This window comes from Babylonia areolata, chromosome 17 (assembly GCF_041734735.1).
Source record: "Babylonia areolata isolate BAREFJ2019XMU chromosome 17, ASM4173473v1, whole genome shotgun sequence".
Classification (NCBI taxonomy): Eukaryota; Metazoa; Mollusca; class Gastropoda; order Neogastropoda; family Buccinidae; genus Babylonia; species Babylonia areolata.
In genome coordinates this window covers 24,195,027-24,217,526 of record NC_134892.1, presented here as the reverse complement: position 1 = coordinate 24,217,526, position 22,500 = coordinate 24,195,027, and the positions used below count along the sequence as shown (strand labels likewise).

The window sequence follows — 22,500 nt, the reverse complement described above, 5'->3', positions numbered from 1 at the left end:
GGGGAAGAAGGAGGAGGAGGAAACGAAGAAGCAGGAAACAAAGAAGGATAAAGGGGAAGGAGGAGAAGAAGAAAAACAGAAGGATCTAGGAGGAGGGAAGAGGTGGAGGAGGAGGAGGAAGTAGAAGAAGGAGGAGGAAGAAGGAGGACGAGAAAAAGAAGGAGTAAAAATAGAGGAGGAGAAGCAGGAGACAAACGAAAAAGGAGGAGAAGAAGAAGGAGAAGGAGGAGGAGAAGCAGGAGAAGAAGGAGGAGCAGGAGAAGGAGGAAGAGGAGGAGGAGAAGGAAGAAGATGATGAAAAAGAAGGAGGAGAAGAAGAAGGAGGAGGAGGAGGAGAAGGAGGAGGAAGAGAAGAAGCAAAAGACAAACGACGAAGAAGGAGGAGAAGAAGAAGGAGAAGAGAAGAAGCAAAAGACAAACGACGAAGAAGGAGAAGAAGAAGAAGGAGAAGAGAAGAAGCAAAAGACAAACGACGAAGAAGGAGAAGAAGAAGAAGGAGAAGAGAAGAAGCAAAAGACAAACGACGAAGAAGGAGAAGAAGAAGAAGGAGAAGAAGAAGAAGAAGAAGAAGAGCAACACCACCACAACAAACAACAAAGACAGAGAAAGTAGAAGCAGCAGAAAGCCAAAACACCGACTGGTGTGGAAACGAAAATCTGACCAGCTGCGTGTGTGGGGAGGGGGGGAGACAGGACGGGAGGGAGGGGGGAGAGACAGGGGATGGAGGAATGCAGGGAGGATCAAAGCGACGTCAGCAGGTGGGGGCGGGGGGGCAGGGTGACAGGCAATGTGTGTAGCACAAGACGATGCCACCAGGGGGGGGGGGGGGCACAGGTAACGGGGGGGGCCCAGGTGTCGTCAGTCAGGTGCTGTCTTGTTCGCACCTTGTGTACAGCCACCCTCCCCACACAGCCCACTCCCTACCTCCCCCCATCCCTCACACACACACACACACACACACACACACACACACACTGTGCCCCCCTTCCACACCTGACCTCATCCCTCTCCTTCCGTCACAATTCCCCCTACCCCCCCCCCCCCACACCCTCCTAACCACTGAGATATAAATGTTAACAGAGGTCAATGCCCAAACACACTTGTCCCCCTCCCCTCTCCCCCCCCCCCCACCCCCCTCTCTCCCTCCCTCTCCCTCCCTCTCTCTCTCTTGTTCATCCTTCTGCTGACTCTTCGTCTTCTTCTTGTTTTGTCTGTTCTTTCTCTGGTCAGTGCCTCTGCGTGTGATCTCTTTTCATTTCCATTCTTCTTCTTCGTTGTCTTTTTCTTCTTCTTATAATAATAAGAAGAATAATGATGATGGTATTTATATAGCGCTGAATCTTGTGCAGAGACAAATCAAAACACTTTCGCACCAGTCATTCACACGCACAAATACAAATACAAATATGACTCTGACACCAGTAGGCCTGACTGCACTGGCTGTTAGTGCTGCAGCCTTGGGGGGATATTTAGCCTTTGGGAACCATCCCCAACGCCGACTGTCCTAAACCCCTCTTGGCCCATTGATTGAGGATGAAACGTGGGTAAGACACTCTCCACAAAACTCAACTTCTAGCCCAGATAGTCGGGACAGCTGGGGAGACAACAGATTTCTCTGTGTGAAATTCGGGCTGCTCTCCCCAGGGAGAGCGCGTCGCTATACTACAGCGCCACCCTTTTTTTTTTTTTTTTCTTTTTTTTGTATTTTTTCCTGCGTGCAGTTTTATTTGTTTTTCCTATCGAAGTGGATTTTTCTACAGAATTTTGCCAGGAACAACCCTTTTGTTGCCGTGGGTTCTTTTACGTGCGCTAAGTGCATGCTGCACACGGGACCTCGGTTTATTGTCTCATCCGAATGACTAGCGTCCAGACCACCACTCAAGGTCTAGTGGAGGGGGAGAAAATATCGGCGGCTGAGTCGTGATTCGAACCAGCGCGCTCAGATTCTCTCTCGCTTCCTAGGCGGACGCGTTACCCCTAGGCCACCACTCCACTACAGACTATACTCCTTCATACACACCCCCCCCCCCCCCCCCCCCCCCCCCCCCCCTCAAAACCAAACTAAGCTGTAAATGAATTCCCACTGCATTGGAGAAACCATGGATAATACAGCTCTCACTTTCCTGATGACCGAACTACAACGGTATTGTCCACAGGGCAAACGACAACACGTTTCTTCTTCTTCTTCTTCTGCGTTCACTCGTATGCACACGAGTGGGCTTTTACGTGTATGACCGTTTTTACCCCGCCATGTAGGCAGCCATACTCCGTTTTCGGGGGTGTGCATGCTGGGTATGTTCTTGTTTCCATAACCCACCGAACGCTGACATGGATTACAGGATCTTTAACGTGCGTATTCTGCTTGCATATACACATGAAGGGGGTTCAGGCACTGGCAGGTCTGCACATATGTTGACCTGGGAGATCGTAAAAATCTCCACCCTTTACCCACCAGGCGCCGTCACCGTGATTCGAACCCGGGACCCTCAGACTGACAGTCCAACGCTTTAACCACTCGGCTATCGCGCCCGTCGACAACACGTTTTGAATCTCAACTCGCACCAGCCGAGTGGTCAAAGCGCTGGGTTTTCACTCTGAAGGTCTGGGGTTCGAATCCCCGTCACTCACGGCGCCTGGTGGGTTAAGGGTGGAGACTTTTGTCCGGTTTCCAGGGTCGACATAAATGACGGGAAGGTGTGCCAGTGCCTGAACCCCCTTGGAATGCAGCAGATCGCATGACTTCCTGAAAGGTCCGGCAATCCGTGTCGGCAATAATGACAACAGCAACAGCAACAGAGCAACAATAGCACCACCATCACCATTACCAACAACAACAACAGCAACAGAGCAACAATAGCACCACCACCACCATTACCAACAACAACAGCAACAACAACAACAACAACAACAACAACAACAACAACAACAACAACAACAACAACAACAACAACAGCAACAACAGAGCAACAATGGTAGCACCACCACCATCACCATTACCAACAACAACAACAGCAACAACAACAACAACAACAACAACAACAACAACAACAACAACAACAACAACAACAACAACAACAACAACAACAACAACAACAACAACAACAGAGCAACAATGGTAGCACCACCACCATCACCATTACCACCACCACAACAACAACAACAAGAGCTAACACATAAATGCTTAAAAACGTGCGTTTCTACGATTACAGTTTGTCTGAGATCTCAGAGAAAAAAGTCTTCAGTTTGTTTTTCTCTTTTTTTTCTCTTCAAACTGCAGAGGGATTTGGGAAGAAACGAGAGATAGACCAATCATTCTGCCACGTCCCAACTGGAAGTGTCTGATTACCGAAATACAATGCCCCTCCCCATCCATTGTGTCTTGATGTCTCTCCACTCCACCACTGTTCTTTCCTCTGACATCTTAACAACTTCTTCTCTCTTTTCTTTTTTTCTGACTGTCTGTCTGTCTGTCTGTCTGTCTGGCTGTCTAGCTGTTCGTCCGTCTCTCTGTCTATGCAAAACATTAGTGTCACAATTATCAGATTCTTGTCGAAGATGTCTTCAAATAATTTCTTTCGATTCACATTCTGTGTGTGTGTGTGTGTGTGTGTGTGTGTGTGTGTGTGTGTGTGTGTGTGTGTGTGTGCATACAGCTCTGTGTGTATGGCCGTGTTTGTGCATGCGTGTGTACGCGAGTACCGAAGTATATGTGTGTATGTATTTATGACAATGAGTGTATGTATCTAAGTACATGAGTGTATCTGTGTATCTGTGAAAGTCTGCGCGCTCGCGCGTGTGTGTACGTGCTTGTGTACACGTGTTGTCTTACAAAGAAAAACAAGCACTGCAATTATCAGATTCTGGTGCGAAGAATCCTCAAGACGAAAAAATCCTCCAACCGATTATCACAAGAAAAACAACAACAGGGAGGTGGTGGAGGGAGGGCAGATCCCTTCAGACTTATCCTTTACAGTATCACCCGCCACGGAGACACACACAGAGGTGACAAAAAACAACTTTCCCCTGTCCCAAAAACCTAAACGCTTCCCTCAAACCCTCCCCACCCCCACCACCAACCACCTCCGTCTTCAGAAATCCGCTCCCCCCCCCCCCCACCCCCCCTTTCCATAGTCCCTGACTGGTGTGGGGGGGGGGAAGGAGGGGAGGGGGAGGGGCAGGGATTAAACGGAGGAATGCCAGCCCCCTGAAAACCAAGCTCCATCCACAGGGACTGACTTACCGTCTAAGTCGCCTCTCCCCTAAGCCCCCAGACTCTCAGCCCGCAATTACCCGCTTTGGCGGTTTAATGAAGTTGTCACACGTTTGGTGCTTTATGCCGCCTGGGGCTGGGAGCCAGTGCAGTTTGACGGGCGATGCGTCAGAGAGAACGTAACAACGTCATCCGACCTGGGAAAGAGAGGAGAGACAGACAGACAGAGACAGAGACAGACAGACAAGAGAAAGAGACAGACGGAGACAGAAAGAGGCAGAAACAAACATAGAGAAACAGACGCGGAGACAGACGAGGAAGGAGAGGGAGAGGGACAGACCGAGCGAGAGAGAAAGAAAAGAGAGTGAAGAGAGGGAGAGAGACAGAGACAAGGACAGAGAGAAAGAGAGACAGAGAGAGAAAGAAAAGAGAGTGAAGAGAGGGAGAGAGACAGAGACAAAGACAGAGAGAAAGAGAGACAGAGAGAGAAAGAAAAGAGTGAAGAGAGGGAGAGAGACAGAGACAAAGACAGAGAGAAAGAGAGACAGAGAGAGAAAGAAAAGAGAGTGAAGAGAGGGAGAGAGACAGAGACAAGGACAGAGAGAAAGAGAGACAGAGAGACAGAGAAAGAGACTCGGAGAGAGACAGATACATGAACTGAGAGGGAGGGGAAGAGAGAGAGAGGCAGACAGACAGACGGACCCCAGAGAGGGCTAAGGGAAAGAACCAAGACAGGACAGAGGCAGACAGACAGACAGACAGACAGACCCCAGAAAGCACTCAGGGAAATGGAAGAAGACGCCGACATAAAATGTGGAGTGGGAACCCCAGAGCCTGGGGGTGGATCACTTTTACGACACACACCGTCTTCCGTTACCTACAGTCTGGTCACACACACACACACACACTATCTGGGACCATGCTTGAAAAACAATCTTTTTCTTTAAATGCTCGGCGATTTTCATCCTTTAAAGTGACTACTGGAAGGTGCTGTTACACTCATCTCACTGGTTTCTATGTCTGTCTCTGTGTATGTCTGTATGTATGTCTGCATGCCTGCATGTCTGTCTGTCTCTTTCTCTCGGTCTCTCTCTCACTCGACCCACTAAAAACTGGTTGGTGGTTTTCATCCTTTAACTCTCTCCATACGAACAGCGAAAGAGACGACGTTAACAGCGTTTCACCCCAGTTACCATCATCAAAATATCGCAAGCGGGAGGCTCTTATACTGAAGAGGTGAATGTTGACAAAGAATATCACAATTCTGACGACGGAAGCTAAAGGTTGGGTCATTCAGACACCCACTGGACATCCGAAGGGTCTGTGTAGAGGAGAAGAGAGGACTGGCCGTACTGAGTGAGTTAAAGTGACAAGTGGAAGGTACCGTTATATCTCTCCGCCGCCCTCCACACCCACCCCTCCCTCTCTCCCTATCTCTCTCTCTCTCTTTCTACCACTCTCTTTCTCTCTTTCACACACACACACACACACACACACACACACACACACAGAAGATAAAAAATCAGAGAAACTAACACAACACTGGGGAGGAAAAACGAAGACAAACAAAACCAAACAAACGTGTGAAGAAAGCAAAGCCAAACACCAGTGACCACACAAAATACAAGACGAAGACCCAAGACAGGCTGCCAGACTCACTGCCACTCACCTCAACAGGACTGCAATCAACCGGTGACGATCTTGAAGCGCTGTCCTAGTGTGGACCCTGAGAGACAAAGGAGAACACATCCTGTATTGCACAGTGTCGGAAAGAAGACAGGATGAATGGACTGGACACTTACTGACACGGTCAGACCAACACACACACACACACACACACACACACACACACACACACACACACACACACACACACAAATAAAATGATAACAGCAAACACACACATGCACAAACGCACGCCCACGCGCGAACATACATACATACATACACTCATACATACACACATACATACATGCAGACAGACATACAGACAGACAGATATACAAGCACGCAATCTCACACGCAGATAATTATGTAAGAATGCATCAAGAGACAGACAGACAGACAGATACACAAGCACGCAATCTCACACGCAGATAATTATGTAAGAATGCATCAAGAGACAGACAGACAGACAGATATACAAGCACGCAATCTAACGCGCAGATAATTATGTAAGAATGCCTCAAGAGACAGACAGACAGACAGATATACAAGCACGCAATCTAACGCGCAGATAATTATGTAAGAATGCCTCAAGAGACAGACAGACAGGCAGACAGATACACAAGCACGCAATCTAACGCGCAGATAATTATGTAAGAATGCCTCAAGAGACAGACATACATACAGACAGATATACAAGCACGCAATCTAACGCGCAGATAATTATGTAAGAATGCATCAAGAGACAGACAGACAGACAGACAGATATACAAGCACGCAATCTAACGCGCAGATAATTATGTAAGAATGCATCAAGAGACAGACACACAGATAGACAGACACACAGACAGACATATACACAAGCACGCACTCTCACACGCAGACCATTATGTAAGAATGCATGCACATCAACACGCGCACAAATACGCAAGGCAACGCAAGGATTTTTGTTGCTGTTGTCGTTGTTGTTGTGTTGTTGTTGGTGGTGTACATATTGGGGGCATTGAAACATTAAACCTGAACAACTTGAGGGGGAGGAGGAGGAAAGGGGGTGGAGGAAAAGGAGGAGGGGGAGGGTAGAGGAGGAGGAGGAGGGGAATGTCTACATATTTTATATATCAGTCTATTTGTGCAAACAGACATTATGATGAAATCGATTATTGGTAACCCGGGCAATTCCAGAACCCGAACATTGCTGACGTAACTGAACGGACGGCACAGAAAGACTGGAGTTCAAACATCGAGTCAGTCATTCTATTGTGCGAAACAACAGCGACTCTACGCGGAGGAGGGGGGGGGGAGGGATGAAGGAGGAGGAAGAGAAGATTGTTAGGTCCACTTGTCCATACTGGGTGTGTCCTTTCTGAAGGATCTAAATCACACTACCAAAGTTCCGTAATTCCGGATCAGACCATCGCTCTTACACGTTTCTTCGCTTCCATGGGTTTTTTTTCTCCTCCTTTTCTTTCTTTCTTTCTTCTTCTTCTTGTTCTTTCTTTCTTCTTCTTATGATTATTACTATGATGATGATGATGATTATCAATATATATATCTTCAAACACTCGACCGTTGGACCTTGCAATTAGAATGAACTTCCTCTTTCTCTTCGTCAGGTCTCCGCACTCAGCTCTTTCAAGTCTGGCCTAAAAACCAACTTCTTCCCAAAATAGCCTCCCTTCCCTGCCTCTTCCTTGTCTTCAGTTTCTTCAGTGTTAGAGTTACGCATGCGTGTGAATGACTGGTGTGAAAGCGCTTAGATTTGTCTGTGTACAAGATTCAGCGCTATATAAATATAATAATAATAATAATATTTTGTTATATAAAATAGTACTATTATTATGACGGTCATCATCATCATCATGATTATCACAGTATTGAGGTGAGGTGAGCAAGGGATGGTGTATGGAAGCACAGCTGCAGCCCGTCAGTGGGCCTGGTGCCAGCGACGGACAGCTAGTCCTCTAGGTAGGGAGTTATGAACCAGTCCCCACATCTCCCTCACCCACACCCGTCCTCGTCTGTCACCCCCTTCCCCCTCCCCTCCCACACAACCATACACACACACACACACACACACACACACACACGCCCTGAAACGCCTGAGCGCCACGTCAGAGCCGGCAGGGTCACGTGACCCCAATAAACCAAGGCCTAATGACGACACATATCGCGCGCGAGGGGCTCTAATGGCCGCCGTAAAGCCGATCCTGATTGGCCGAGATAGCGCCGGTAATTGGCGCCGCCATGGCGCTGCTCCCAACATGGCGGCGCCCGTAGAGGACACGGAGAAGCCAGGGGAGGTCACTCACGTAGACCAGAGGAAGGGGGAAGAAGCAGGTGTGGTGTGACATCCAAAAGTTAAGGCCCCTCTGCGCGCAAAAAGGCGGTGCGCACTTGGAATGTGGGATGGATAATAAGAGTGTGTGTGTGTGTGTGTGTGTGTGTGTGTGTGTGTGTGCCTGCCTCTGTGTGTGTGTGTGTGTGTGTGCCTCTGTGTGTGTGTGTGTGTGTGTGTGTGTGTGTGTGTGTGTGTGTGTGTGTGTGTGTGTGTGTGTGTGTGTGTGTGTGTGTGTGTGTGTTCATCTGTCTGTCTGCAAGCGTGCATGTATGTGAATGTGTGTCTGTCTGTCTACATGTCTGTCTGTCTGTGCTCGCATTCACAAGCGAGCATATACGCAGGCACGAGTTGGTTTATCTGCGTGTGAGTGTGTATATGTATGTGCGTGAGTGCGTCCGTGGGCGTGTACGTAGGAAGAGAGAGCGATGCTGAGGGGTACAGGGCAGTAAGTACGCGTGCACTTTTTAGTGCACGTGCCCCAAGAGATCAAGAAAAACTACGAGAGCGGACAAAGAAAAGAAACAGACAGGAGGTTGGGGGGGAAACAGATAAAAAATAAATAAATAAATAAATAACCCAGACGGACAAACACGCAGATATCCACGCACAGTACGAAGTCACCCTGACAACCATTCATACCCCTCTTCGCAAAAAAGGAAGCGCGCTCTTGCCCCAGGAGAGACCTAAACAAGCCGCACCACCCTGATTCTCTATCTGCCACCCTCACTGGAGGACGCGATTGTGAAGGAACTACGGCGCCGCTGGATAGGCTGACTTGGGCAAGGAAAGAAAGAAAGGCTGACTTGGGCAAGGAAAGAAAGAAAGGCTGACTTGGGCAAGGAAAGAAAAGAAGGCTGACTTGGGCAAGGAAAGAAAGAAAGGCTGACTTGGGCAAGGAAAGAAAGAAAGGCTGACTTGGGCAAGGAGAGAAAGAAAGGCTGACTTGGGCAAGGAAAGAAAAGAAGGCTGACTTGGGCAAGGAGAGAAAGAAAGGCTGACTTGGGCAAGGAAAGAAAAGAAGGCTGACTTGGGCAAGGAAAGAAAAGAAGGCTGACTTGGGCAAGGAAAGAAAAGAAGGCTGACTTGGGCAAGGAAAGAAAGGCTGACTTGGGCAAGGAAAGAAAAGAAGGCTGACTTGAGCAAGGAAAGAAAGGCTGACTTGGGCAAGGAAAGAAAGAAAGGCTGACTTGGGCAAGGAAAGAAAGAAAGGCTGACTTGGGCAAGGAAAGAAAGAAAGGCTGACTTGGGCAAGGAGAGAAAGAAAGGCTGACTTGGGCAAGGAAAGAAAAGAAGGCTGACTTGGGCAAGGAGAGAAAGAAAGGCTGACTTGGGCAAGGAAAGAAAAGAAGGCTGACTGCAAGGAAAGAAAAGAAAGGCTGACTTGGGCAAGGAGAGAAAGAAAGGCTGACTTGGGCAAGGAAAGAAAGAAAGGCTGACTTGGGCAAGGAAAGAAAAGAAGGCTGACTGCAAGGAAAGAAAAGAAAGGCTGACTTGGACAAGGAAAGAAGAGAAGGCTGACTTGGGCAAGGAAAGAAAGAAAGGCTGACTTGGGCAAGGAGAGAAAGAAAGGCTGACTTGGGCAAGGAAAGAAACAAAGGCTGACTTGGGCAAGGAAAGAAAAGAAGGCTGACTTGGGCAAGGAAAGAAAGAAACGCTGACTTGGGCAAGGAAAGAAAGAAAGGCTGACTTGGGCAAGGAAAGAAAGAAAGGCTGACTTGGGCAAGATGGAAAGACTAGCTGCCTAGGGCAACTAGATACATAGGGAGAGACGGGGATATCAAAGGAAAGAGTGAGAGCGAGACAGAGAGAGGGACAGAAATGGAGTGATGGCCAAAGAGGTAACGCGTCCGCCTTGGAAACTAATCTGAGTGCGCTGGTTCGAATCACAGTTCAGCCGCCGGTATTTTCTCCCCCTCCACTAGACCTTGAGTGGTGGTCTGGACGCTAGTCATTCGGATGAGACGAAAACAGAGGTCCCGTGTGCAGCATGCATTTAGCGCACGTAAAAGAACCCACGGCAACAAAAGGGTTGTTCCTGGCAAAATTCTGTAGAAAAATCCACTTCGATAGGAAAAACAAATAAAACTACACGCAGGAAAAAAAAAAAAATGGGTGGAGCTGTAGTATAGCGACGCGCTCTCCCTGGGGACAGCAGCCCGAATTTCACACAGAGAAATCTGTTGTGATAAAAAGAAATACAAATACAACTACAAAATGTGGACAGACACAGAGACAGACAGACCGACAGACAGACAGACCGACAGATGGGAAGAGAGAGAAACCAGAGGCAGACTGCTGGACCAGCTGATTTCCCACCATGTCTCAGAAGGTCACGTGCTGCGTGCAGTGTTCTGATTGGTCACAGGCCGCGCGTGACCAGGGAAAGGGTTTGGTAAATGAGCTGTCCGATACTGTGATTGGCTGGTCTGTGTCATTAGTTCCGCCACTCTGTGACGTGCGTGCGGTGCGCGCGTGTGCGTGTGTGTGAGTGAGTGTGTGTGTGTGTGTGTGTGTGTGTGTGTGTGTGTGTGTGTGTGTGTGTGTTCTTCGATGTAATGTGTATCTGGACAAACAGGTCTAAAACAGCGAGAACTAATTAGAAAGAAATTACAGAAAGTTCTGTTGTGACAAAAAAGCACTACAACACAACACAACACAACGAAATAAAATACAATGCAATGCATTACAATATAACAAATGCAATAAAACACAATACAACACAACACAATACAATAGAATACAGTACAACACAATATAATGAATACAACACATCACAATACAACACAACACAATACAATACAACACAACACAATGAATACAACACAACTCAACAAAACACAACACAACACACTACACAACACAACACTATACAACACAACACAATACAATATAACGCAACACAACACAACCGCAAACAAAGGGACAGACAGACAGACAGACAGACAGACATCCATACACAGCTGTGGCAACAAACGCAGTCCATCATCCCGCACCACCCCCAACCCCTTTCCTCACGCCCCCACCCCTACACACCCACCCACCCCTCCCCACCCGCGCCCCCCACTCCCCCACCCCTTACCCACCCTGTATTTGGACTTGTCTAAACTATCATTACCGGCCCCTTGTTCAAACAGAAAACAGCTGTAAAGTCATTAGAATATGGGAGAGAAGGAGAGAGGGGGGGGGAGAGAGGGGGGGAGAGAGACACAGAGAGAGAGAGAGAGAGAGAGAGAAAGAAAGAAAGAAAGAAAGAAGAGGAGAATAGTACATGCAAAAAAGGAGAGAAGAGAAGAGAGAGGAATGAGGGAGAGGAGAAGAAAAAAAAAACACGAAGAAGATGGGAAGGAAGAAGAACAAAAACAACCCTCCCCCCACTCCAACCCACCCAAAAAAAAGAAAGAAAAAAAGAACAGGAAATCTATCAAACAGAATACGGAAAAGGAGGATGAAAAAGATGATGATTATGATGACGATGACGGAAATAAGAATCGGAAAAGATATCAGGTCGGAAAGAGAGAGAGAGAGAAAGAGAAAGAGGGAGACCATAGACGTACTTTAAGAGTTTATATGGTGTAATATATAGATGTAAACATATATCTCAATCATGGAGACGGAGAGAAACAGAGACAGACAGAGACAGAGAGAGGTTATTCTGAACAAAAAGAAAAAGAATTTCGCTACTCAGTGAGTCACTAAACCCCCACCGTCCCCCTCCCCACCCACACACACCCCACCAAAAAAATGCAAAACTAAAGAATGCATAACCAGCTTTAACCAATCACACACCAGGCCGCCATTGTGGATGAAGACCAAAAGATGTAGAAGGCACTGATCACACAGAAGAGGTAGTGGCCCTCCTCTCTCTCTCTCTCTCTCTCTCTCTCTCTCTCTCTCTCGCTGTCTCTCTCTCACCCATCCCATCCCCATCAACACAAATACATACAGTTGGTCTTCCCAGGGCCACGCAGAGAGACAGAGACAGAGGGAGAGAGATGGGGGGGGGGGGGGGGTAAGAGACTAAGAGGGAGAGAGAGACAGAGGACAGAGAAAGAGAGAGGGAGACATAGACAGAGAGACATAGAGAGAGAGAGAGAGAAAGAGGGAGAGAGAGACAGAGGACAGAGAGAGAGGGAGACATAGACAGAGAGACATAGAGAGAGAGAGAGAAAGAGGGAGAGAGAGACAGAGGACAGAGAGAGAGGGAGACATAGACAGAGAGACATAGAGAGAGAGAGAAAGAGGGAGAGAGAGACAGAGGACAGAGAGAGAGGGAGACATAGACAGAGAGACATAGAGAGAGAGATAGAATGAGGGAGACAGAAACAGAGAGAGAGGGAGACAGACAAAGACAGAGACAGAGGGAGACGGAGACACAGAGAGAGACAGAAAGATGGAGACAGAGAGACAGACAGAAAGATGGAGACAGAAACAGACAGAGAGGGAGACTGATACGGAGAGAGACAGACAGAGAGGAAACAGAGAGAGAGACAGACAGGTGAATGGGTAATGGACATTCCTGACATTCCTCCCGCTTCCCTCACATCCTCCGCTCATAAATGATACACCTGTAGCCCGTAACACAACGCTACACCATACACCTGTAACTCACATCCTCCGCTCATAAATGATACACCTGTAGCCTGTAACACAAAGCTACACCATACACCTGTAACTCACATCCTCCGCTCATAAATGATACACCTGTAGCCCCGTAACACAAAGCTACACCACACACCTGTAACTCACATCCTCCGCTCATAAATGATACACCTGTAGCCCCGTAACACAAAGCTACACCATACACCTGTAACTCACATCCTCCGCTCATAAATGATACACCTGTAGCCTGTAACACAACGCTACACCACACACCTGTAACTCACATCCTCCGCTCATAAATGATACACCTGTAGCCTGTAACACAAAGCTACACCATACACCTGTAACTCACATCCTCCGCTCATAAATGATACACCTGTAGCCCCGTAACACAAAGCTACACCATACACCTGTAACTCACATCCTCCGCTCATAAATGATACACCTGTAGCCTGTAACACAACGCTACACAATACACCTGTAACTCACATCCTCCGCTCATAAATGATACACCTGTAGCCCTGTAACACAACGCTACACCATACACCTGTAACTCACATCCTCCGCTCATAAATGATACACCTGTAGCCCTGTAACACAACGCTACACCATACACCTGTAACTCACATCCTCCGCTCATAAATGATACACCTGTAGCCCCGTAACACAAAGCTACACCATACACCTGTAACTCACATCCTCCGCTCATAAATGATACACCTGTAGCCTGTAACAACGCTACACCATACACCTGTAACTCACATCCTCCGCTCATAAATGATACACCTGTAGCCCCGTAACACAAAGCTACACACCACACCTGTAACTCACATCCTCCGCTCATAAATGATACACCTGTAGCCCTGTAACACAACGCTACATCATACACCTGTAACTCACATCCTCCGCTCATAAATGATACACCTGTAGCCCCGTAACACAAAGCTACATCATACACCTGTAACTCACATCCTCCGCTCATAAATGATACACCTGTAGCCCTGTAACACAAAGCTACACAATACACCTGTAACTCACATCCTCCGCTCATAAATGATACACCTGTAGCCCCGTAACACAAAGCTACACCATACACCTGTAACTCACATCCTCCGCTCATAAATGATACACCTGTAGCCCCGTAACACAAAGCTACACAATACACCTGTAACTCACATCCTCCGCTCATAAATGATACACCTGTAGCCTGTAACACAAAGCTACATCATACACCTGTAACTCACATCCTCCGCTCATAAATGATACACCTGTAGCCTGTAACACAAAGCTACACCACACACCTGTAACTCACATCCTCCGCTCATAAATGATACACCTGTAGCCCTGTAACACAACGCTACACCATACACCTGTAACTCACATCCTCCGCTCATAAATGATACACCTGTAGCCTGTAACACAACGCTACACCATACACCTGTAACTCACATCCTCCGCTCATAAATGATACACCTGTAGCCCTGTAACACAACGCTACACCACACACCTGTAACTCACATCCTCCGCTCATAAATGATACACCTGTAGCCCTGTAACACAAAGCTACACAATACACCAACAACTCACAGGGCAAGATAAGAAAAGGGAGGGTGTGTGGGTGGGGGGGGGAGGGCTGGGAAATTAGAGGGGGTGGGCGGTGGGGGCAGGGACTTGGGAGCAACTGGGGGGGTAAAGGGGTGGAGGGAGGGGGGGGTGAGCAGCAGCAAGAGAATCGCATTGCTTCGTTTCAACAACCCCCCCCCCCACCCCCCTTTAACCTTCGCCCCCTCACCACCGCACCCTGCTGCCACCTTAATACCTGTCATTTTTACATTCTGTCAGCTGAAACTTTTCTTCTTCTTCTTCTTCTTCCTCCTCTCCCTCGCCACGCCCTCTCCCCCCCCCCCCCCCACCCCACCCCACCCCACCCCCGAATCTCGCCACTACGCTCCACCAGAGCCCTGCCTCCCTCAGTGGTGTTATCCTCCATTCCCCCCCTCCTCCCGGTCGCTCTCCCCCCCCCCCCCCACCCCCCCCCACCCCCCTTCCCATCCCCGTCCGCTCACTTTCCCATCCTGGGTCAGCGGCCTTTTTTTTAAACTCTCTCTCTTTCTTTCTATCTCTTTCTCTCGGTCTGTCCCCTCTCTCTTTCTCCTCTCTCTCTTTCTCTCTCCCTTTCTGCTCTCTCTCTCTCTTTCTCCTCTCTCTATCACTTTCTCCTCTCTTTCTCTTTCTCCTCTCTCTCTTTTTCTTTCTCCTCTCTCTCTCTTTCTCCTCTCTTTTTTTCTCTCTTTCTCCTCTCTGTCTCTCTCATTCTCCTCTCTGTCTCTCTGTCTCTCCTCTCTCTCTCTCTCTCTTCTTTTTCTGCTCTCTCACTCTTTCTCTCTCACTTTCTCCTCTCTCTCTCTCTCTCTCCTCTCTTTCTCTCTTCTTTTTATCCTATCACTCTTTCTCCTCTCTCTCCCTCTTTCTCCTCTCTTTCTCTCTCACTTTCTTCTCTCTCTCCCCCCTCTCTCTCCTCTCTCTCCCTCTCTCTTTCTCCCCTCTTCCTCCCTCTTTCTCTCTTTTAACCCAGAAGATGAAAACCATTTTATATTTAACAGCAAAAGATACGACGAACCGCGAAAAAAACTGTACCATTTTCAATACAGCTCCAGCGCAGAGAAAAGATTTGTTCGGCACACTGATGACAGAAAATGAAGATATGATACTTCCACTTGCAAAATATGTATCTGAGGCAGTAAATATACAGAAAACGTCCAAATACTCATTAACCAATTAAAAATTAGTACAGGTTATATGAGGAAAAAAAGCACAGATAAAGAGGAAGGGCTACATTTGGACGGTCAGTCTCGACATTGTAATTATTTAATGTGTTCGTTCTGATCTGATGGGTTTTGATGTTGAGGTATAAATTATTCTTTCGGGGTTTACATGTACTTTAGTATGTGTTTGTATTGATATGATGTGTGTCGACGTTACATGCGTAAGTATTTATTATATGATTTATCTGTACTTTGTTTTCTGTGTTCTGTCCAAACCTTGGAGACGAACGACTGAAGAAAGGCACATTACCCCCACCCCCACCCCCCTCTGTCACATGTACTTTAAGCTAATGACAAAGTGTCAAAGTGTCACAAATTTCTTATTAGTTTATGTTGCTTCAATTCTTTTTTTTTTCTTTTTTTTCGGTTCCATTTTATCTAGTTTGCACCATTTTGTTCTGATTAGTACCTACTATGTCATCAGAGCTTTTCAGCTACCATTTGAGCGTTCAGTGTGTTCTCTCTCTCTCTCTCTCTCTCTCTCCCCTCCCCTCTTTCTCTCCCTCTCTGTCCCCCCTCACTCCCCCTCTCTCTGTTTCCCTCTCTCTCTCTCTCTCTCTCTCTCCCTCTCCTCCCCTTCTCTCCACTCTCCCTCTCTTTTTCTCCCTCTCTCTCTCCTCTCTGTTTTCCCATCTCTCTCCATCTCTATCTCCCTCTCTTAAAATGCGCATTGATATATTATTCAAACTATTTGATTCATTATGTAATATTTTTGTTAGTGGCCCACTCCTTTGTTATGGGCCGGAGGCCTAACAAATAAACCATTGTCTTGTCTTGTCTGTCTCCCTCTCTCTCTCTCCCTCCCCCCTCTCTCCCCATCTCTCCCTCCCTCTTTCTCCTCTCTGTTACCCCCCCTCTCTCCCTCCCCCTCCTCCTTCTCTCCCCTCTCTCCCCGGACCCCATAATTGTGACGACCCCTACAAAACTACCCACAAACATTACACAGCAGGGTCCCCCCCCACCCCCATCACAGTTCACAACGCCAAGCGACCCGCTCACATTTATTTCAGAAAAAAAAACCTTCCGAGGAGATCGGCTCTTCTGCCCCCCACCTCCCTTCCCCTCCCACTCTTCCTTCCCCCAGGGGATGTAAAGGGGATGTACACCCACCCCGAAAAGAAAGAGAGAGAGAGAGAAAAAAAAGGGGGGGGGGACGGGGGGTAGGGAACTGGCTGCCATCGTTGATGTGCTGTTCTGGCGGGAGGGGGTGTGTGGGGGTGGATGGGGGAAGGTGTGATGTTAGGTACCCCCATCGCCACCCTCCCCCCTCACTCTCTCACTCACTATATGTGTGTGTGTGTGTATACATTCTCTCTCTCTCTCTCTCTCTCTCTATATATATATATATATATATATATATATATATAGAGAGAGAGAGAGAGAGAGAGAGAGAGATACACAGATTGATAGATATATGTATGTATATCTGTCCGTCTGTCTGTCTCAGTGTCTGTCTCCCTCCGAAGACAGTTACTGCTGCTGACCATTGTTATCCAAAGCAACTTCAGTCATTCTCTCAATCTTCCGTTCTCCCCCCCCCCCCCCCCCCCCCCCCCCCCCCCCCCCTCTCTCTCTCTCTGTCTCTCTCTCCCACTCTTTGCGTGTCTGTCTGTCCCTCTCTCTCTCTCTCACCATCTATATTCTCCTAAGATGGATACCATCGTCGACCGTAGCACATGCGCATTAAATTAACAAAGCCTATCAACCCCATTCTCCCTCCCCCTCTCTCTCCCTCTCTCTCTCCCTCTCCCCCTCTTTCCCTCCCTCTCCCTCTCTCTCCCTCTCCCTCTCCCTCAGACGGCACTTACAGCAGACTCCTGTCCATGGCCATCAAAGGAGCACGTCAAAGCGCAAGGCCTCAGTGACCGACACCCAATAAATAACCCCCACACCACAAAACAGATCCCACACCGGACAAGCGGACATTAAAGAGGACACTAACAGGTCACTAAATTCCATCCAGCGCCAACCCCGACCCCCAGCGGAAGAAGGAGGAGGAGGAGAAGTAGAAGGAGGAGGAGAAGAAGGAGGAGCAGGAGAAGGAGGAGGAAGGAGGTAGAGCAGAAGAAGAAGAAGCAGGAGGAGGAAGAGTAGGAGAAGAAGGAGGAGGAGGAGAAGAAGAAGAAGGAGGAGGAGGAGGAGAAAAAGAAGAAGGAGGAGGAGAAGAAGGAGGAGGAGAAAAAGAAGAGAGGAGGAGGAGGAGAAGAAGAAGGAGGAGGAGGAGGAGAAGAAGAAGAAGAAGGAGGAGGAGGAGAAAAAGAAGAAGAAGAAGAAGGGGGAGGAGAAGAAGAAGAAGGAGGAGGAGGAGAAGAAGAAGGAGGAGGAGAAAAAGAAGTAGGAGGAGGAGAAAAAGAAGAAGAAGAAGAAGGAGGAGGAGGAGGAAGAGAAGAAAAAGAAGGAGGAGGAGCAGAAGAAGGAGGAGGAGGAGGAGTTACAGAAGAAGAATGGTGTGGCGGCACCAGTGACCATGATGTCATCATAGTTGCGATCTGTCAGGAGCGGCACACCTGAGGAAGACTTGCTCTGAAAACCCTGCAGTCGTAGTTAGCACCAACAGCAGTGGCCAAAGCTTTACAGTGCTGGGTTCTTGCCCCAGATTCCCGAGTTCCATCCCCCGTTTGGCAACACCCGACAGGTAAAGGGTGGAGACTTCTCCGATCTCCCAGGTCAACGTGTGCAGACCTGCTAGAGTCTGAACCCCCTTCGGGAGTATACGCATGCAGAACACTAAATACGTACGTTAAAGACCCTGTAATCCCTCTAAGCGTTCGGCGGGTTCTGGAAACATGAACACACCCTGCAATGCACACCCCCCGAAAACGGTGTACGGCTGCCCACATGGCGGGGGTACGAACGGTCATCACTCACTCACTCATTCCCTTGACCGCTGGGGTCGTTGGGGGGACATGAGGAAGATGTCATAGCTCGCCACGCCGTTCTGTTGGCAGCTGTCGTGAGGAGATCTGGCATCGTCATTTTGGTCCATTCCTTTACGTTGTCGGACCAGCTCTTTCTCTGCCGCCCCCCGTCTGCGCCCTCCCTCTACAGTCCCTTGCAGGATGGTTTTGGATAGGGTGTTATGTCGTATGACGTGACCAAACCATGCCATCTTCCGTCGTTTGACAGTCGCCAGCAGTGGTTCTTGGGGCCCAACAAGGTTGCTGACCAGGTTCCGCACATAGTCATTGGTCTTGTGCTCCTTGTAGATGTGTAGTAGTCTCCTCAAGCACTTGGTTTCGAATGCTTGGATTCTTCTTTCTGTTTCTGCCATCAGTGTCCATGTCCAAACGGTCATACGCTGACGTAAAAGCCCACTGGTACATAATGACTGAACGTGGGAGCTGCGGCCCACGAACAAAGAGGAAAACGCCGCGGGTTGGGAGGACTTTGAACCAGTATTCGTTCGACCGGATTAAGGTTAAAGGTTCACCTGAAAAATGCAGTAAAGTGTCCAGCGCCTGAAACATTCTACCGCGCAGTCTGAATGGCCGGATTAGATGTGAATGAAAAAGAAAAAAAAAAAAAGAAGAAATAAAAGGCCGGTCTCTATACTAACATGACAGTTATGTGAAGGGTTCGTTTATAGCGACTCGTTTTTTTTGTTTTGTATATCGTTTTTCTTTTATACAAAGATTCATCCTTTCGACGGAGGGGAAGTAATTCTAAAAACATTCCCCGCCACAACTTTATACTGCTACTGCTGCTCCTTCTGCTCTTGCTGCTATTACAACCATTACTAGACTTCTTCCACTGAAAATAATACATAGAAGAGAGACAGAGAGGGAGAGACAGACAGACTGACAGACACACAGAGAGAGGCAGGTCGACAGAACCAAAGAGAGAAGAGAGTGGAAGGGGGGGGGGGAGAAAGAGAGAAGATCTCAGTGTTCAGCGTTCACACACACACACACACACACACACACACACACACACACACACAGACGGAGACAGAGACAGGAGACAGAGACACAGAAAGAGAGAGACACAGAGAGAGAGAAAACGATTCTGAGACAGAGAGAAGAAGAAGAAGAAGAAGAAGAAGAAGAAGAAGAAAATCCAGTCTCCCCTAACCCTCCGTGTCTTTAAATCACATTCTCACACTCTATAACTGACTCCGCTTTTGCCCAACGCTACCCCCCCCCCCCCCCCCAACCCCCTCCTCCCCTACACACACACACACACACACACACACACACACACACACACACACACACACACACACACACACAAAGAGATCAACAAGACAGAACAGACAGAAGCCAACACCCTTCTCCCTCCCCCCCCTCCCAACCCCCCTCCCCCCTCAAACTCAACGAAGCGACAAGCCCGTGATCTCCTTACGACTCAAAAGTGAAAAAGTCGAGGTGGCGACGTATTGCCAATAAAATGCCGGCCTTTAAAATCTCGGCCAGGCCCGCTGGATTATTGGCCCACTGTAAAACGCTATGCAATAACCCGACATGCCGGGTGTGCAGGCAAAGAAAGGCCCCCCCCCCCTCCTCCCAGGACAAATGGCCCCACCGGGGGGAATAATACCCCCCACCCCCACCCCTAAATATCATGAAATATTAGGGGGATGTGGGTAACGTGATATCCAAGAAGTGGTGTTGTGTTGTGTTGTGTTGTGCCGTGCCGTGTCGTGTCGTGTTCTGTTGTTGTGCTGTGCTGAACTGTGTTGTACTCTAGTGTGCTGTGCTGTGCTGTGCTGTGCTGTGTCGTGCTGTGCTGTGCTTTGCTGTGCTGTGCTGTGCTGTGCTGTGCTGTGTTGTGCTGTGCTGCGTCGTGCTGTGCTGTGCTGTTGTGCTGTGCTGTGCTGTGTTGTGCTGTGCTGTGCTGTGCTGTGCTGTGTTGTGCTGTGCTGAACTGTGTTGTGCTGTGCTGTGATGTGATGTGCTGTGTCGCGCTGTGCTGTGCTGTGTTGTGCTGTGCTGAACTGTGTTGTGATGTGCTGTGTCGTGCTGTGCTGTGCTGTGCTGTGCTGTGCTTTGCTGTGCTGTGCTGCAAAGTGCTGTGTTGTGCTGTGTTGTGCTGTGTCGTGCTGTGCTGTGTCGTGCTGTGCTGTGTCGTGATGTGCTGTGCTGTGTTGTGCTGTGCTGTGCTGTGCTGTACTCCTCTACGGTAAAGCACTGTGTAGTACTGCACTGTACTGAATTGCTCTGCACTGTACAACACATTTTTCCACACGATAAAATCAACAATTGGAAACAGCGTTCTGCCTGGTAAACTGAACTGGAAGCGAGTCGCTTTTATTTCTATCATTTCATTTCTAACTTTAAAAGCGAGGGACACTGTGTCTGATTGCCGTAGGGTCTTTAACGTACGACTACGAGACGATCATAAATAAAACTGTGCCGCTTTGTTTGATTGCAATTATCAACACACCGCCCCTGGGTGTGTGTGTGTGTGTGTGTGTGTGTGTGTGTGTGTGTGTGTGTGTGTGTGTGTGTGTGTGTGTGTGTGTGTAAGCAATGCGTGTGTGTTTGTGAGTGTATAAGTGTCTTGTGTGTGTGTGTGTGTGTGTGTGTGTGGACTGAGTGGTGAGAGAGAGAGAAAGAGCGGTGTGTGTGTGTGTGCTTGTGAATGTGTGTGTCGTGTGTGTGTGTGTGTGTGTGTGTGTGTGTGTGTGTGTGTGTGTGTGTGTGTGTGTGTGTGTGTGTGTGTGTGTGATAGACGTTCGTAGGTATATCGGTTTGAGATATAGAAACGTTAAGTAGGCAGGCAGGCAGAACAGGCGTGTGAACAGTTAGAATAAAGGTAAGTACAATCGGTACACAGGTGGGTAGATCTACATGTGATATGTTAGAATCTGACTGCCCCCACAATGAATCAATTCAATATATCTGATCATCCACTGACCAGTTAACGTCCACACCAACCACCCTACCTTCCCCACCGCCACTATCAACCTACCTGTCCACTCTCTGATCACCGATCGTTTTTCCCACCGGGGGGAGGGGGAACTTTGGCCAGGGAGGGGTGGACAGGCGATGGGTGGACACCGGTGCCAAATCCACCCCGCTGCGATGGGCACTAACGGGGGATCAGCATGTCGGCGCCCAGTCGCCGCGGATTGGAGGGGGTGGGGGGACGGGGAGGAGGGGGGGACCACTGGGCCCCAGTCACCCCCTGACACCTGTGTCAGGCGACAAACATGTCCTCCCCCCCACACCCCCAACACCTTCCGTCTCATGGGGCCGACACATAGCGATCCGGGGGGAGGGGGGTGGGGGGGGAGGAGAGGAGTGGGATGAGGGGGAGGGGGAGGGGGGGAGGGGGGGGGGAGTCGGGTGACATGCGAAAGTGTGAGCATATCAAGTGTGATATTTATGTAGTTAGGTGTTACGTGTGTGTTTTGACTCTCTCTCTCTCTCTCTCTCTCTCTCCCTCCCTCTCTCTCTCCCTCCTCTCTTCCCTCTCTCTCTCCCTCCTCTCCCCCCCCACTCTCTCTCTCTCTTCTCCTCACTATCTCTCTCCACTGCCTCCCAACTCGCTATCACATACCTTCTCAAAACATGTTTTCCTTGCGTCTATGTTTCTGTATCTACATGCTGGAGGCCCAAACACTAAAACAGTGTCTCTATTTACCCTCACTCTCTCATTCTGTCTGTATTCCCTCTCACTCACTCTCCTTTTCTATCTCTACCTCCCTCCCTCCAGAACTGACGACGAACGATATACTATAAAGTACTAGGGTCAAATTCCACTAACTACCTGTCCTCTCAAGTCTGGCACCATTGCACCTGGTGTGGAGGTGGTGATCACCAGTCAAAATTGTCTTTTATCACATCAGATTTCTCTGAGTGAAATTCGGGTTGCTCTCCCCAGGGAGAGCGCGTCGCTACACCTACAGCGCCACCCATTTT

The 22,500-nt window shown here is 48.7% G+C and overlaps 1 protein-coding gene across 1 annotated transcript in view; it reads right to left on the bottom strand.

Annotated features, from left to right (window-relative positions):
- LOC143291770 (brother of CDO-like) overlaps window positions 1-22,500 on the bottom strand; it is a 300,073-nt gene that overhangs the window by 171,663 nt on the left and 105,910 nt on the right. Inside the window, exon 5 of the mRNA XM_076601913.1 lies at window positions 5,880-5,936. The gene's annotated coding sequence lies outside the window, so the exon portion shown is untranslated. The remainder of the gene's footprint in view (window positions 1-5,879; window positions 5,937-22,500) is intronic.